Consider the following 18,724-nt stretch of genomic DNA (forward strand, 5'->3'; position numbering starts at 1 on the left):
CTGGGTGACTTCCTTCTTTCCTTCTTCCCTCCCCTCCTCCTCTTCCCTCCCCTCCTCCTCTTTCCTCCCCTCCTCCTTTTTCCTCATGAAGCATGTGCACAGGTGCATCCCTGATGCTTTGATCAGGTATGGCCTGAAAGACAAGCCATTTTAGTTAGTTTTTGGATACATTACGAAGTAATGTGGGAAGTAAGCATCTTCACCTGTCCCTCTTCCCTCCTTGGCTGAGGGACAGTGTCCTAGTCAGTTCCATCTGCTGTGACAGAGTACCATAGGCTGGGTGGCTTAAACAAAAAACACTTAATGCTCACAGTTTTGGAGGCTGGGAAGTCCATGATCAAAGTACTGGCATATCTGGTCTGGTGGGGACCTGCTTCCTGGTCTGCAGATGGCAGTCACCTTGTTATATCCTTACATGTTGAGAGAGAGAGAAAGCAAGCTCTGTTGTGCCTTTTATAAGAGCACTAATTTCATTCACAAGGGCACCATCCTCATGACCTGATCACCTCGTAAAGGCTCCACCTTCCAATACCGCCATCTTGGGGATTAGGATTTCAACACATGAATTTTAGGGGAACGCAAACATTCAGTCCCTGACAGCGTTAGGCACTGTGTGGCTGGCAATCACCAGGATGCCTGGAGCCCTGCCAGGACCACGCTGGCTCACTTCAGCCACCCTGGATGAATCATCCAGCCTAAGGCCCGTGCCTGGGCATTCTGGGTCCTCAGTGCTTTGCCTTTATTTTACCTGATATAATCCTTCAAACGAAAATGCTCGTACTTATTTTTGATCACTTAATATACTTGGCCATTTAACAATACAGATTAAACTTGTGTTATTCTGTTAGAAAACCGAGAGATTGTTTTCTATAGTCTTTGACTGCATGCATAGTCTAGGGCTGGACTGGGGAGGAGAGGATAATTTGGCCACAATAGGATTCCTTATTATCTGTCTCTTCCCTCCCAACCCCTCCCCCCACCCCTGCCCCATACAGGAGACCCTCAGATACATTTCTGTCAGTACCCTCAGTTACATATTTTGGGAGACGTAATACTTAATGAACCAAAACTCTGTTTTGCTGGCAGGGAAAAAATGGGCTGATACAATCAAGATAATCCTATCAACTTTAGGATTATTAGGAATGTTGATAATCCTATCAACATTCTATCAACTCTGTAATCAGAAAAATATATTTAAAATAATGCGTGTTTGTTAAAAATAACCAAACAAAATACAGAAAAAAGCAAAGTAAAAATTGACAATCCCCTAACTCCAGTGTTGGTGGTTAGGGACAGAAGAAGGGTGGAGGATGTCTTTTGTCTGTGTTACATGATTACAACGAAAGTCACTCTTCATTCTGGTAGAGCCATAGAAATCTGGCCGAGCAGAGGCAGCTGTGCCTGAGGAGCCTGACTTCGGATCAGCTGTGTTCATCCTTGCTAACCTCCCAAAGGGAGGAAGCTCAGGAAACCACCGTAGAACCCCCTAAAAGGGGAGGGTGGCTACAGCTGAGCAGGTGGGGGCAGGCAGGAGTGGAGAGAGGTGAGGATGATGAGTCAGGCAGGTGAGATGGGGGCTTTGTAGGTTATGTTAAGGCTCCTAGACTTAGCATTTCAGGCAGGGATGTGACCTGATCAGATTTATATTTTGCTTGCATTGCTGATGGACATTGGTTCAGTGCTCATTGTACTGGAAGGGTCAAGAATAGAGGCAGGGACCCAAATTTAGGGGGCTTCCCAGGGAATCCAGGGGAGAGGTGTTGTGGCCTGGACTAGATTTGGAACATCCAGAAGGGGACTGGAGCAATGACATACCTATACCTAGTCCCAGAGGGCCCTGATCTAGCTAAGGACAGAGCGTGCAGTCTTGCAGCTGCTGGGCTGATGACATGCTGGGGAGTGTATACCTGGGAAATTCTGGTACAGACATAAAGGAAATGCTCAAGCCTCCACCTATGAATTTGCCCGGTGATTAAAATCATACTTCCTAAGCTTTATAGAAGCCCTCTGTTTGTCCCGCAAAGGGCCACTAGCACAAGGAAATACATAATGTGTTCCCTTGTCATTTTATAAAAATGTAGACTGGTGCTGCCTGCTGTGAAAATGCCAGTCAGGTTGCTTCCTTCATAGTAATCAGTGGATTCTTTTGTCCATTTCTGAGTGGAGGATTAGCCCTCTGTTTGCCCCACAAAGGGCCACCAGCACGAGGAAATACATAGTGTGTCCCCTTGTCATTTTATAAAAATGTAGACTGGTGCTGCCTGCTGTGAAAATGCCAGTCAGGTTGCTTCCTTTGTAGTAATGAGTGGATTCTTTTGTCCATTTCTGAGTGGAGGATTCCTTTCCATAACGTGGTGTATTTTCAGTGTTTCTCTCAGAGGAGGAGTGCCTTTCTGGTGTCATCTGTCCTGTTGGTAGCAGAGTTCTGCTGCTGAATTAAACCTTTGTGTCGGCCTTGGCCACTCTTATGGCTCTGCTGGAGGTAAAGCCAGTGGAGTGGCCTTGTGGCATTTGCTCCGAGTTGTTGCTCATTTTTCTGAGATTATCAGAGGCCTTAGAGGAAGCATTGCGGATTTCATTATGCTCCGATAACTATCACGTTGTCGATAATATGGTTCTGATAAGAGTGATGGGGGATGGTGGGGTTTTGTGAGTTGACAGACGTGGGTTTGAGACCCAGCTCTCCATTCAGAAGCCAGCGCCAGGCCTGTTTCTCTTCTCTGAGTTTTAGTGTCCTCAGGTGGAGGGGAGGATAATATTAATAACACCTTCCTGATGTGGCTCCACTGGGCTGGCCACGCCATGGGCACCCAGCACGGGGTGGCTGCCCTGGTTCGTGTTAACCATCAGCAGGGTTGGAGAGCTCCCTCCTTACTGGTGTTGGAGGTCATTACCTGGCGGGGGATGTGGTAGATAAAGCACCTTTTATTGTCCCTACACAAGGCAACTATGGGGTAACACAATATAAGTTATTCAGATTAGAGAAAATATGAACTCTTGCTACAGTGTTACTGCAGACAGGCAAATATGGTTTGTTAGGATGACATTTTAAAAAAGTCATTTTGAGTTACAGAATAAAATCAAACAAAATTCCTTTAATCACCAGGGCTGGGATGGAAATAAGGCAAAATGTTGACTCCTTTGAAAGACAATTTTTTGGGTTTTTTTGTTTTTTTTTAAAAAAACTTTATGTGTTGATGGTTTACTCTGGTCTAGTCGTTCCTACTCCTATTCTGAAAGCAGGCTTTGAATTCCTGATTGTGTACAGGATTGTGTACAAACAATCAGGAATTCATCATTCATATGAAGAAGTTCTGTTTTTCCCTCTAGTGTCATGAATATTTTCATGTACGTATATGTTATGTGACTAGTGTTAAGAATGCATGTATTATATATGTGCATGCATCTCATTTACATTGAATGTAGCTAAAAGGAATATTTGAAAAGTATCCCTTGCCTGTCTCCAATTTCTACATTTCAAGTTAAAAATGGGAAATAATCTTAGAATCCATGCCTGTGGTTCATAAGCCTGGCTCAGCTCTTGCATTCCCAGCTACTGTCTGACGAAACTCACAGGAGCTGTGAAAACAACGCTGTCTGTTTTGTAAAAGCCAAGTAGGAGCTTAGGGTCATGGCAAACTTCAGAGAAATGTAAAGGAGCAGGCACTGTGGGTTTTGTCTACCCCACCCCCCCGACCCCACCGCCTTCCAAAATTTCTTTCTTTTTTTTTTTTTTTTTTTTTTTTTGAGACAGAGTCTCGCTCTGTCACCCAGGCTGGAGTGCAGTGGCGTGATCTGGGGTCACTGCAAGCTCCACCTCCTGGGTTCATGCCATTCTCCTGCCTCAGCCTCCCGAGTAGCTGGGACTACAGGCACCCGCCACCACGCCCGGCTAATTTTTTTGTATTTTTTGTAGAGACGGGATTTCACTGTGTTAGCCCGTACGGTCTCGATCTTTTGACATGGTGATCCACCCGCCTCGACCTCCCAAAGTGCTGGGATTACAGGCGTGAACCACCGCGCCCAGCCCCAAAATTTCTAATTGAATTTTAACCTTCCACTTTTAAGTTCTGATCCTGATTTATAAAAACCTATGTAATTTTCTTCAGCTTTCAGAAGGAATGTCTTGTATCTTCCTATGGGGGTGTTGGGGGAACTGATATTGACAGAGATCCTCTGACATTTCATAGCCTGGCAAATAGGGTCAAACATGTTCCAGACCTCAGAGGATTGCTGAGGATAGCTTTCTACTTAAGCTAGATAAAAGAAGTTTTGGGAATCTTACCTTGCACGCTGTTTTGTAGAAACAACTGTGTTTAATATATTTCTCATTACTGGCTGAATGACCTGTATGTGTTCAGGAGATCTCTCTCTTTACCATTTTAATGCCACATATTTAATGAGCATTCAGGCCCAGACTGTGAAGACTCTGGAAATGAGAATTTTGTTTCCTATCTCCTGTGCTATAACAAAAGCAGCTTAAAAATTGCAGTGTATAGACCTCACCTTTTATCATTTTTTTTTCAGATTTTTAAATATTAATATTAAGGGTCTTTATCTCACATGTTTGTTGTTTACCAGGTCATCAGTATCTGGACGCTGGCAGGGTCCTTAGCAATGGAGGGAGGGAGAGGGGGTCCAGCCTGCATGATTGGATCAGTGTTGAACCTGTCCCACCTGTGGGGAAGAGGCAGCATGCGGAGCAGACAGGTGCCTGTTGCAGGTCAGGAGAGCTGGCCCCAAGTCCTGACTTGGAGGGAAATGGTACATATTAATATCCTTTAGTGCCAGGTACTGGCGTAGCTAGTTTATATGCATCACTTAAGCCCCCTTGCATCACTGGCATCACTTCAAGATAGACAACAAGGGGAATGCACATCATATCCCTGTTCACTGGCGTTCACTGGTAGGGAAACTGAGGCTTAATAATGTGCCCAGGTACACACAGCTGATAAGTAACCCTGCACCCTCCATCTCACAGCATGACATTGGAATCCACCTCATTAGACAGAGCTCAGCTGCCTATTCTGTCAAAAATGTTGAGTTGTATCAGCTGCAGTGTCTGTAGTATTCCTAGACATTTCTGTGATTCTCATAAGTATCTTTGAAAGGGGGCCATTTAGTTTATTTCTGCATTTCTCCCTTATCTGCCGAAATGCCCGCAGGCTCTGGGACAAGCTATAAAGCTCTCCGTGTTATGCTGTGTTGCAAACCCAGTGCCAGTAATGATGCAGTGCTATTTAAAGATAAGAAAGCAAGCTCACAGAGGGAGAGCGCAGCAGGATGTTTATGTTCCAGAAGCATAAACACATGACCTGTGCCCGTCCCGTGTTCTTTGTCCATGTCCCCAGAGAGACCGTGGATGGGATGGTGCAAGAAACCATCAGGAAGCAGAATTAATCCTTCCTGCGGGTGGTTCCTGTGAAGAAGACACAGCGGCCGGTGGTGTGACAGCCCACAGCTGTCGAAGGAAGGGAGAAGAGAGGGACCGAGGGCCAGCAATAGGGTTTTGCAGCTACGTGCTAGGTTGTCTCACATCTAGGAAAGAGAATGTTCATATTATATAGAAATGGGCATTTTCCCTGTGGCCTGATATGAGGTATCCAGAATATTCCTTTAGGTATTATTAAGTCATAGGTTTCTGTTTTGATAGAAACAGCAGGTGGTTCAGTTAGTATTTTTGTTGTTGTAATAGCAGCTTAGATCTCTTTTGTTTTTGTTCTCTTTGGCCAAGACAGAAAACATTCTGCCACACACATTACTTCATGACTCTGGTTATATATTGAGAGCAGCATTAAAAAAAAAAAAAAGTCCAATTTAGTCCATGAGGCCATTCTTGCATTGATATAAAGAAACACCTGAGACTAGGTAATTTATAAAGAAAAGAAGTTTAATTGGTTCATGGCTCTGCACGCTGTACTGGATGATACAGGATGCATGATGCTGACATCTGCTCGGCTACTGGGGAGGCCTCAGGAAGCTTCTAATCATGGTGGAAGATGAAGGGGGAGCAGGCATCTCACGTGGCCAGAGCAGGAGCAAGGGGTTGGGTCACACACTTTTAAACAACCAGATCTCATGAGAACTCACCATTGCCAGAACAGCACCAAGCCATGAGGGATCCACCCCCATGACCCAAACACTTCCCACCAAGCCCCACCTCCAACACCGGGGATTATTGTCAACATGAGATTTCGGGGACAAACATCCAAACTATGTCGTAGCCTTAAGGGGATCTTACCTCTTTGAAGCATTGTAGAGTTCAGAGAGTAGGACATTTTGTCTACTGTATTTTAAAATACTAAATGTTCTGATTATGAAAGTCAGTCCTGGAAAAAAACAAATAAACCTGAAACCATAGAAGATAAGGAACAAAATAAAAATTACCCACAGTCTCCCTCGCGTGTACCGCACAGTTCATGTTTTAGTGTGTCTACACACCATTTAATGCAGGCGGACAGACTCAGGGGCAGGTGTGCCTTGCTACTGCTATGTCCACAGCACCTGGCAGAGTCCCTGGTACAGCATAACTGCTCAGCAGTTGGGTGCTGAGTAAATATTAATACATGTGTATGTGGTACCAGTCAGGGCCCAACAGAGGGACCTCATGCGAGGAGTTGCTCCACAGGTGTGGAGGATGAAAGAACAAGTTGGGGTGACCCTGAGAGAGCCCAGAGACAAGCTCTGCAGGAAGCAGGCACCACCACTGGGCCAGGTGACCTGAGCCCAGGAGCCCAGAGGATGCCCTCCGCTGCTGATACTACCTCTGCAGTGGGACGACATCGGACCCCACTGCCGATGCTGAGATGGTGCTTCCCCTCCCCCTGAGGCTCTCCTACCAGGGCCCCCTCTCATCAGGCCCCAGCTGGAAGCCAACTGGAAAGGGAGTCGGGGAAGTTTCATTTGTGGGGGTCCAAGTGCCAAGGGACAGACAAGGGAAGGGTGGATTTGCAGCTAAGAAGATAGTAAATAACCAGACTACGTGACAGTCTGAAGAATCAAATCTGGAATCAAATTCTACTCTGCTCTAATGTAACCCTGTATTTTACTGTGAATAATATACCATGGGTATCTTCCTTGCTTGATAGATACAGCTCCACATAATTTTTCTCAATGAAACAGATTCTGGAGTAGGCAACGTTTTCCTCTTTTGTAAAATACACCAAATTGTGAGGATTGAATGAGATAATGTCAAAGTATTAGTACTTTACCCTAGCTGATTGACAGTATCCAGTGATAGTGATAATAAGGGTAATTACTACTCTAGCCAATTTTATCAAACCTATGGATGTTTAAGGAATTGGGTTTTTTTTTTTTTCTCCTTTGATGAATACTCCTGTAAATACATCTTTGCCTGCCTGTCTGAGTCTTTCTGTGGGTTTTTAGAAGTGGATTACTTGCAGCAAAGTCTCCACTACTTAAGGCTCTTTGTATATTTTGCCAAATTGTGCTCTAGAAATACATCAATTTCCAGTCCTCCTTCTCTCAGACCACCTGTCCCTCACATTTTCACCAGTTCTGGGTCTTGTTATTCTTTTTACTCTTTGTCAATCAGGTGATTGAAAAATATACATTTTTTAAAAATTGGCATTTATTAGTGAGCTTGAGGATGTTTTTCACAGTCATATGGAAACAGTTCTGCTTCATGAACAAGACCTTGGGGCCACATACTGGCTTGTTCACCTGGATGCATTTTCTCAATCTCCCTCAGAATCATTTTTCTCCCTGAAAAATGGGATTAAAAGTATTAATAGTAGTGCCCATCTCACAGAGTCATTGCGAGGATTGAAGAGAGGATGCATAGACGTATTGAATCAGTGCTGGGTTCTGGTCGATGTTCAGCTAGCCCTAGAGATTATTAGCCATTTGATGTGCTGATCCTCAGGAAGGTGGGCGGGAGAGACCTAGACGCAGAAAAGGAGCTCTGGAGTTGAGGTTTCTAGAGATGAGGTGGTGCGTGGTGGCCCAGTCCAGCATGGCTCTGGGTGTGAGCACAACATAGGCAGATGTGTCTGGGGCTCAGGGAGTCATTTGTGGATTGAGGGTGCTATGTGGGTGTGGACCACGGTGATCCAGGATGTTGCAGGATTTGGGCCGGGGAGGAAGATGGCAACCCAGGTTCCATGCCATCTTTAAAGAGGGTATGGTTACTAGGGTGTCCAGTGACCAGCCAAGTGGCCTATAGATAATAAGGAGGACTCTTCATGACATGGAGTCTGAGGTGGAAAGTCCCAGAGTAGGGTTCAGCCCTGGCCCTAAAAAGTGCCGGAGAACCTGTAGCCTCCTGGAAGCTGTGCTGTGTGCAGAGCCAAGCTTCAGTGTGACAAGGAATGGTGGGAGCAATTTGGAGAAGAATGAAGACTTGGTGCCGTGGCTAGGGAGGCAGGCAGGGTGAGGATGTGGAAGGGTGCAGAGCTGCTCAAGGTCAGCTTCCTGAGCCTGCGGTGTGGTCCCTTGCTCCACACTCAGAAGGGCCCTGTGTTTGATTTAATGCTCTTTTCTTGCCATCTTGAAATTCTTGATAATTTTTGAACAAGGGATCCATGTTTTCATTTTGCGCTGGGCCTGGAAATTACGTCGCTGGTGCTGAGGGGATGTGCAGAGCAGAGGTGGGCAGAGAACTGACGAGAAGGACACGTGGGTAAGGGTGGGATGAGCTGGCCTCAGGACTCCGAGCAGAGCTCATGTAAAGGTGTCGGGCCCAGGATGCGTTCTCAGGCTGGGGTGGGAGGCCTGATGATGGCAGATTTCTCTGGATTACAAATAGAATATGTAGCAGGGTGGTTCATAGCTTTGTGTGTCTGTGTGTGCATTGGTAAATTTTTATTTTGAAACTAAAATTATTTCAAAATTAGAGAAAGGCTGTGAGAGTGCGGTTGAGCTGGTGTCGGCTCTGGAACAGGGTTTCCCAATGCAGGCGGCACTGGTAACTATGTGCCTTGGATCATTCCTTGTTGTGGGGGCTGTCCTGTGCCCCATGGGATGTTCCCTGCACCCCTGGCCTCTGCCTACTAGATGCTGGGGGGCACTTTCCCTGGTGTAATATTAAAAAAACTCTCCACGTTGCCACATTTGGGGGGCATAATCATCCCCTCCCCGAATTGAGAAGCTATGTTATTGGAACACAGTGTCCTGTATTTTGTTTAGCCTCTGCTGCTTAGAGCTGCCTGAGCTTGGAGAAGATACTTGTTCTCTCTCCTAAGCTTCACTGTCCCTTTCTGTACATTGTCAGGACGGCTGTTAATACCACTGCTCTAAATGTGCTCAGTTTTGCATAAACATCAGCTAATGTTAAAATTTTAATCTCTGCTAATATAAGAGGCATCGAAGTACACGCGAGTTCAGTTTGCATATGGTGAGGAGGGAGACGGCCTCATATTGTATGTGTGTATTTGCCGATTCTATATTTTGAGGTTGATTCCTCTTGTCTTTTGTTCAGTTGTCTCATTCTGTTTACTTTTGGGGCTTTGAATGCCCTTTTCATGCCTGTGACCTCTCTTTACTATGCCTTTTCTTCTCTGCCAGCAAATCTCATCCATTCTTCCAGGGCACCTTACTGTCCCCCAAAGCCCCAGTGACTGCTCTGTCCACAGGGCTTGGTTTCTGTGCTCTGGCTCTGCAATGCACTGCAGAAGGGGCTGGGCTTGGAATGGGGTTGCTGGTCAGGCCATGTGCCCAGGGGAAGGACACAGGACCCAAGGAGTCCACCCCTCTCTCCCCCCTTTTTTTTTTGGTCACTGAAATATTTTCTTTCCAATTCTACTAGTCCTGCTAGAGCTGCCATAACAAAATACCCAATTGGTGACTTCAACAACAGAAATTGATTCCACACTGTTCTTTTTTTTTTTTTCTTTTTGAGATGGAGTCTTGCTCTGTCTCCCAGGCAGGAATGCAGTGGTGTGATCTTGGCTCACTGCAACCTCTGCCTCCCAGGTTTGAGCAGTTCTCCTGCCTCAGCCTCCCGAGTAGCTGGGACTACAGGCACATGCCACTGTGTCTGGCTACTTTTTATATTTTTTAGTAGAGATGGGGTTTCACCATGTTGGTCAGGCTGGTCTCGAACTCCTGACCTCAAGTTATCTGCCTGCCTCAGCCTCCCAAAGTGCTGGGATTACAGACGTGAGCCACTTCGCCTGGCCATGATCCCGCACAGTTCTGAAGGCCAGAAGCCAAGATCAGGAGACCAGTGGATTGTTTCTCCCGAGGCCTCTGTTCTTGGCGTGCAGGTGGCCCCTTGCTGTGCCCTCACATGGCCTTTGCCCTGCGTACATCCAAAGCCCCAGTGTCTCTCTGTGTGTCCAAATTTCCTCTTCTTAGAAGGATGCCGGTCATATTGGATTAGGGCCCACCCGTGTGACCTCATTTTACCTTAATAACCTCTTTCAAGTTTCTGTCTCCAAATACAGTCACATTCCAGGGGCTAGAGCCTCAACATGGAAGTTTTGGAGGGAGACACACTTCTACCCATAACACCAATGTCATATTAAGCTTTATGGGAGAATAGACCAATATGTGGTGGGTTCAAGAATCTTTTCTTAGAAGAAAAGTGAATCTGTATATTTGATACTTTATGATTTCCTTATTTGCTCTAATCAGTTGGTAAGAATTTCAGTGTCACTTGGCTGAATGATACACTACTGGTGCCTCCAGACCTATGAGGAGCCTAATATTTTTGTCTTGGTTGAAACAATGCAAATCCTGGGTTTTGGAGATGCTCACAGCCAGCTGTCTGATTACGTAAACTGAAAGTGGCAGAGAGGAAGCTTTTGCATGGGGAAAACATGAAATATACAAGGGTTCCTTTAAAACAGAGTGTACTTCTGAACATTTACTGAAGGTGGAGGGCCCTGGACACCTGATGTTATCTTATGTGGCGTTGTCTGGGTCAGATTCATTGCATTTCCTGAAGAGGTAACTCGGCAGTCCTGGGAGAGGCTGGACCTTCGTGTCCAGGTGGCAGGTTCATAAGACACCTGTGATTTGATGTGAGCCAGTCACAGAGAAAGCCATTTCCAGAGAGGAACAACTGTGTAGACTGCTTTCCTGGGAGTCAAGTTAAAACTTCTCTCCTGTGACCTTGTCACCCGGCAGTGGAAAGTTACCCTTGGCTGCAGCCACGACTTCCGCATACTCTTCAGAACTTGCTCTGCCCTTGAGTTTTCCAGCTTTCCTTTAATGCACTAAACCTTTAATATTGTATTCTCCTAAATGAGACGTCTCGCATTTGAGCAAGTAACACTCGGTAAGACTTTGCTTGGTGGGGGAGGAGGTTTTACCTTCCTGTGGCATTCTGAAGCTCTGCACATCCACCCATAGCCATGATTGTGTTATATGACCTCAAGATGCTGGAGCTGTTAATTCATCTTTAACATAATTGACCTGATTACTTCTTTCTTGAAGGATTTTGTTCAAACCTCAGGGTTTATTTAGGAACAAGTCTAACCAGGCCTGATTGGTTTTCCTAAGTGGAGATACAGCTTTGGGAAACAAATTAAGAAAATGAATGGATTGAAAATGTAGGAACACCGTGACAGTTGTGAATTTTTCTTATTGAGGGAAAAAAATGGGTATCTGTGAATATTTCTCTTACACTATATAGTGAGAAATGACACTCTACTGTGGATGGTAATTTATTTCTGTGTAATTGCCTGAGTAAGGCTTTCTCTGATATTGAATACTGAGTAGAACTCTTAGGTTATTTTTGGAAGAATTATGGATTTTCTCTTAGGTTTTAGAATATTTTTTGTTTGCCTGTTAAGAGAATTTGATGAAGATTTCAATGTAATTAACCAAATAAAATGGCATTCTGTATCCTGGGAAGGGGCGATGTCTTTCAGTTCTAAAGTCAATGCATCATTTACCTCCTATCTCTCTTGCTGGCCAAGCCATCAATCCTTCTGTTTTTAATAAATGTTGTTGTTATTGTTTTGAGATGGAGTTTCACTCTTGTTGCCTAGGCCAGAGTGCAATGGCATAATCTCGGCCCACTGCAACCTCCGCCTCCTGGGTTCAAGCAATTCTTCTGCCTCAGCCTCCTGAGTAGCTGGGACTACAGGCATGCGCCACCACACCTGGCTAATTTTAGTAGTTACAGAGTTTCTCCATGTTGGTCAGGCTGGTCTCGAGCTCCCGACCTCAGGTGATCCGCCCGCCTTGGCCTCCCAAAGTGCTGGGATTACAGGCATGAGCCACTGCACCCGGCCTGTTTTTGATAAATTTTAAACTTCTGGTTTGAAACTTTTGTTTCCTGTGCTTAAAAGGAGACAGTTAAAAGCACTGTGATTTGGACTGACAGAATGTGTTTTAGATGTTAGATAGATCTAACTTTGAATATTTATTTGCAGAGAAGTAGCAGGGAGGACTAGGAATGACTTTTTCTTAGGAGGTGCCACGCATTCCTTCAGGTGACTGACCCCTTTGTGAGCTGTAGTGGTCAGTCCCAGGATGGCCCACACTTGTTGGCTGTCTTAGCCGTGGTGGCTGTGGTTGGCAGGTACCCAGCCAAGGGTTTTCCATACTGGGGGCCTTGGTCCAGTGGGGGCGGGTCGTACCATGACCCCCTTCTCCTGCGATCTTGCCTCACTGGCCCAGGTAAATTGGTGGATGTCCTTGACTCCACCTCCAAAAGGACTTTGAACTTTGGCATTGTTGGGAGTTTAGGCTACACCTCAACCAGGCAGAGATTGGGATCTAACCTACTTTTAAAAGCCCTCTACAGGGGATTTCATAACTTTCCTGAGTGTTAGGTTCTGGTGATTAACAACCTTGACTTTTTGGAGCCTTTCCTTTGCCAAACATGCATTCCTCAGGTGCTCACTTAAAATGATTCTTCACAATATGCCTATAGACGGGTCTGCCTGGTACAGCATCCTGGAGTGGTATCAAGGGAAAGAAACGTGCTGCTTCTGCCGCAGACGGACCATGCATGGGAAGAAACTATTTGAGAATGGCTCTCCAAGGGGCTAGTCGGCCTTGTCTGCCCACTCCCTCTACCTTTCTTTGTTCTGTTTCTTTCTCTTCAGTGTTGGTCCATTTTCCTTTTTTCACTGTTTGTCCATTTTCCTTTTTTCACTGTTGCGTGTTAGCACATCATTACTCTTATCTCCATATATTTGGATGTTTCCTGCATTATGGTGAGCTTCACAGTAGGTCTTGGATGAGTTAGTTGTTCTCATTCCAAAATGTAAATTTCTGGTGTTTAGTAGGTGCTCAATAAAGCTTGAGAAAGATGAAAGTGAGAGCCCAGAACTAGTATAAAAATACGGATACCACCATAGCATGGTAATTAAAGGGGTGATTGTGAAGATGAGGTAGCTGTGCCTGGATATGTGTGTTTGTGTGTGTGTGTGTGTGTGTGTGTGTGTGTGTGTGTGTGTGTGTGTGTGTTGGCTGGAGAAGGCTTACCAGTGGTGCTGGACATGTCGGGTAGAGTGTTAATAGAAACTTAATTGACTGAATTTGGAAATAATCTATGGGGTTAGAGAGCAAGGAGGTAGCTTTGTAAGAGGATGGGGTCGCAGGGGTGGGGTGGTGTGGGCAATGGAGCTCAAGGGCTCAAGGTGCAGGCCTGGACTGATGGCCACCAGGACCACCCCAGTGGCCTCAGGGTCAGGACAGGAAGGGAATGTGATTATTGCAGCAGGTAGTAGGGCAGTATGAGTGTATTATTCATATATGTGTGATGAAATGGAACATCAAATAATATATCCCATAGGATAGAAAGGCACAGTGAGTGAGTTTGGGTTAAAAATTCGATGAGATAAAGTGGTTGTACCTCCTATGAAAACAATTTAATTTCTTATTATGAAGGCATTACTCATGTTCTTCAGAAAAATTAAAAAAAAAAAAACTCAGTCATTATAGACAATTGTACTCAAGATGAAAACACCCTGTACTGTCGCAACCCTGAAGCACCTCTGTTAATATGTGTGTGTCTTCTCACAGGGTGATTCTTGATCAGAGTTACTGAAACAGCAAGGCTTGGGAACAAGAGGCATGAGAGCAACACTCAGGACCTTTTCAGTTTTCTGCACAGTTCCAGGTGCTCTTCCAGCATTGCTGGCTCCGAGAGAGTCAAATATTCAGAGCTTGCATGCTGGGGAGGAAAGGGGTTAGGGTGGAGATACAGATCTGGGAGATCTACAGATACGGATCATCTGCATTTGGAAATTTTGTTTGCCCTTCTCACACATTTCCATCCAAGTTTTCTTTGGGGAAGAGGGGATCCCTGCAGAGGAGTCCAGTTGCAAATGTGAAATCTTAAAAATGTATGTAAATAGCATCTTTCATTCCATGATACTTGTTTGTTTGAATAGAACATTGTTAAATTTTATTGTGCTTCAGAATCATCTGGGTGCTTACAAACATAGATTGCTGGACTCTGGTTCTGGAGATTCGGATTCTGGAAGTCTGAAGTGGGGCTTGGGAATCTCCATTTCTTCCAAGTTGCCAGGTGATGCTGATGCTGGTAGTTGGGAGTCCGTACTTTGAGAACCACTCTTCTACCTACCAAGACTTCCGAAAAATTGGTACTCTGGGAAGATGCCCTGTGCCAGTCCTGTGGCTTCTTGGGCACCTCTTCCAGCATAGACTCTTGCAGAGAACCTGGTTCCTGCAAGTACCTAGTACCTGCAAGTCCAATGTGGGAAATCTCATGACAGGCATCAACATTCCGTGACAGTTGACAGCCACCTATGGGGTGGCTGATGCCTTTTCTGTGTCTTCAGGGTTTTAGGGGAAGGAGAGTCTAAATGAGTGGTTCCAGGTTGTGGGAAGAGCCTGGCTTTGATGTTCAGACACCTGGCCTCAGGCTGCATCACCCATACTTCCTGTGGAATGGTTATGAGTCCTGTTGTCCTGTAGGTGAATCATTGATTCCTATCTTTGCATAACCTCTCACTCGATGATAATTTTTTTTTTAAAAAATGACTCTTGGAAACAGAACACGCACTTTGTAGAGGGACCTACAGTACAGCAGAAGCTTTGTGGAAGGATACAAAATGTGAGGGACTGTAGTCGAAGAGATTTAAATTGGAAGTGGGAAGAGATTGACTTTTTTTTTTTTTTAAAGACAGAGTCTTGCCCTGTGGCCCAGGCTAGAGTGCAGTGGCACAATCTTGGCTCACTGCAACCTCCGCCTCCCAGGTTCCAGCGATTCTCCTGCCTCAGCCTCCCGAGTAGCTGGGATTACATGCATGAGCCACCAGGCCCAGCTAATTTTTCTATTTTTAGTAGATATGGGGTTTCACCATGTTGGCCAGGCTGGTCTCGCAAACTCCTGACTTCAGGTGATCTGCTTTGTGTCTCTTAGGGAGCATGTTTGAAGAGTCAAAGGAAAACCAAGTCTGTTAGCTTTGTGAAACGTTTTTTTATTGAGATGGAGTCTCGCTCTGTCCCCCAGGCTGGAGTGCAGTGGCGCAATCTCGGCTCACTGCAACCTCTGCCTCCTGGGTTCACGCTGTTCTCCTGCCTCAGCCTCCTGAGTAGCTGGGAGTACAGGCGCCCGCCACCACGCCCGGCAAGTTTTTTTGGAATTTTTAGTAGAGACGGGGTTTCACCATGTTAGCCAGGATGGTCTCGACCTCCTGACCTTGTGATCTGCCCGACTTGGCCTCCAAAATGCTGGGATTACAGGCGTGAGCCACCGCACCCGGCCCGAAATATTGTTAAAACCAAGTACCTTTGTGAAACATTGTTAAAAAAACCAAGTACCAAGTGTGTGGCATTAAAGTCAAACATTAATTTCAAGTTACAGAAAGAAATAGCACTGAGTAGAGGTTGATCGATAAAAAATGAATAAAATATTCAACAGAAACTCCTTAAAAATAATGTGAGAAATGGACATGTGACATGGGCGTTTAAGAAGTCTGTAAGGCCAAGAAAAGTTTCCTGAAAGGAACACTGTGCCCAGGCAGTCCTGGCTTTGCAGGATTCCCTGGTAACTGAGCTCAGGCATCCTGCAGAGTGAGTACTGCCCAGATAGAACCTTCTGCCTCTTTGGGGTAGAATTCGATTTCAAAAAGAGAGAACTGTGGGGTGAGAAAGGAAGACTGGGACCCAAGGGGCCAAACTAGTGACAATGACTGCTGTCATGAAGGGTGACAAGGACAATACCTGCTGAGCTCAAACCACCCTTTGGACCCAGTGAAGCTCAGAAGTTGCTTCCAGTGCAGGAGTAGTTAAGCTCAACTGTTTTACAATATCCATTTATTTGGCTGGGTGTGATGGCTCACACCCACACTCCTAGCACTTTGGGAGGCCAAGGTGGACGGATTGCCTGAGCTCAGGGGTTCGAGACCAGCCTGGGCAACATGGCAAAACCCCGTCTCTACTAAAAATACAAAAAATTAGCCAGACGTGATGGCAGGCGCCTGTAATCCCAGCTACTTGGGAGGCTGAGGCACGAGAATCGCTTGAACCCAGGGAGGCGGAGGTTGTAGTGATCCAAGATCATGCCATTGCACTCCAGCCTGAGTGACAAGAGTGAGACTTCGTCTCTAAATAAATAAATAAATAGGAAAACAATCCAGTTATTCCTCAAATATTTATGAGCACGTCTTAATGTTTCAGATACTATTGTGACATGAGAAAAATGTGTTTGTATATGTAAATAGAAAAACAAAAGTAATGTGGAAGCGATTACTTCTGTCATTTTGGAACTACCTTCCTCCTATATTAAGTCCATATTATGACAATTCAAAAATAATCAAACTTCATACGATATTACCTGTGAAAGGAATAAGTATTTAAAAATGTATTTTAGATGGCCTTTTAGAAATCTAGTCCATGGACACAATCTAGCATCATGCAATTGCCTTCAAAAAGAATATCCTAATGTTCTTGTTTGTTTTCTTTTTCCTCTCAAAGTGTTCTGTTGAAAATAACCCAACATTTGTCATTTTAGTTTTGATATTACTTAGTTATACATCCCTTTTGAAGCAGTACCCACCCACATAATAATTGCGACTATCTTGTGTTTTGAAAAAAAAAGCGAGACAATTTGACTTTGATAGTTTTAAGTTAAAAAAAAAAAAAACGCTCCAAGTTAGACTCAGATGAAATCCTTTGATCTTAGGTATTTTATGAGGAAACTGGAAAAAATAATTTCACAAATTTCTATTTTGCTTTATAAAAATTTTATGATTCATAACACAAGGAAAATCCAGTAAGCTAAGGCGTTTTTTAGTTGTTTATCTTGCAAATGAGTTTTTGATGTGAGTTATTTCTTTGCAGTAAGGTGGCATGGATGGGTGATGAGGCTAAGCTGAAAAGTTAAATCTCATAATGGACATTTGCACCCTTTAAGGAAGTAAAGCTCTCGAAGCATGATTATGGCCAAGATGAGGCCGGTGGCATGTTTGTCTCCTAAATGTGCAGCTAGGAATCTCGACGGTTTGTCTGAGGTATGCAGGTGACTGGTAGATGAATTAGGGTGAGCATCGTTCACGGTGTGTGATCAGTTGCAGGCCTTCAGCCACAGGGATGACAGAAGGGAAGTGAGGAATCAGGAATGGGTTTGAACTGCGGCGTTGCTTTGGGAGTCTCTAGACATGATCAGTTGCACATGTACTGTTCTCCTTGTCACCCTCAGGATCTACTGTCCTGTGGTTGAAGCCTGCAGCTCTCCCAAGTTGGTGGCACTGGGCTTCCTGACTTCTCGAAGTCTAATGAGACAGTGGAATTCTACTTGCAGCCCCACTGCAGGCCAGGTTTATTTCTCCTCTGTCTTCCCAGCTGGTGATTTGGTTTCTCAGTGCTGTTTTGGTTGCACTTTTGTGGAGGATTCAAGCTGGTCCTTAGCCACTCCTTGAACCAGAACCTCTTTTACTTTCTTATGTAGTTCTTCTCTTCCTGTTTTTATATCCTAAAACTAGTCCAGCGACCAGCCCTTCGTAGTAGAAGTGTTGGTGTTCTTCCTAAAAGGAATTGTAAACATCTCTTGGAGAGTGGGTTAGCCACCATAAATTGTTTTGGGACTTCGGATACCCCCTTCCGCAAATGCTATCTAGAGATGCTTTAATTTCATTTCAATTGGTTATTGCCTCCCTGATATTTTGAAACTGTTGTGAGTAGAAAACATTCTGGTTTATGAACAGTCTGCTTTTCACTATGAAATAGGTGGGAATTGTAATTATTCCTGCGCTTTGTCTCAGAGAAGTTACGTACATGCATCAAGTGTTGTGTGATCTTGTGCAGTTCTTCTTAGATTGAGTTTTTGGCTCCTCGTGTGCAGGCCTTCTAAAATCACAATGTCCCTGAGTTGGGAAGGAACATCAGGGGCCATCTGGTTCATTATCCTACCCCCCACCGCCTCCCACGCCCCACATTTCTGGCAGCCTACAAGTCTTTGGTCCCTCCCCAGTGCTACCTGGCCAGCTCTCAGCCTCGGAAGGCCACCTGCCCGTGTTAGACCTAGGTTAATGACCGCCAGTTCCTTTCCCTTAATACGACTCATCTGGTCTCCTGCATGCTCGCTCCTTGGGTGAGAGCTGCCCTCTGCAACCTCATAACGGAAAATGGCTTGACTTCTGCCACCTCCTCCTCCTTCCCATGAAAGAATCTGGTCTTTTCTATCTCTCTATTATTTTTAAAACCAGATTAGGTTGGTTGTGGTGGCTCACACCTGTAAAAATCCCAGCACCTTGGGAGGCAGAGGTGGGCAGATCTCTTGAGCCCCAGGAGTTTGAGACCAACTTGGGCAACATGGGGAAATCTCTACCAAAAA

General features: G+C 45.1%; 1 protein-coding gene across 11 annotated transcripts in view; it reads left to right on the forward strand.

The window, feature by feature from the left end:
- NEDD4L (NEDD4 like E3 ubiquitin protein ligase) overlaps positions 1–18,724 on the forward strand; it is a 363,613-nt gene that overhangs the window by 93,758 nt on the left and 251,131 nt on the right. Inside the window, exon 1 of one of the 11 annotated variants that reach the window (XM_009434072.5) lies at positions 10,124–11,242. The exons of the other annotated variants lie outside the window; for them this stretch is intronic. The gene's annotated coding sequence lies outside the window, so the exon portion shown is untranslated. Of the gene's footprint in view, positions 1–10,123; positions 11,243–18,724 lie in introns of those variants that run through there. 11 annotated transcript variants of the gene reach the window in all.

The sequence above is a fragment of the Pan troglodytes genome, chromosome 17, assembly GCF_028858775.2.
Source record: "Pan troglodytes isolate AG18354 chromosome 17, NHGRI_mPanTro3-v2.0_pri, whole genome shotgun sequence".
In the NCBI taxonomy this organism is placed as follows: Eukaryota; Metazoa; Chordata; class Mammalia; order Primates; family Hominidae; genus Pan; species Pan troglodytes.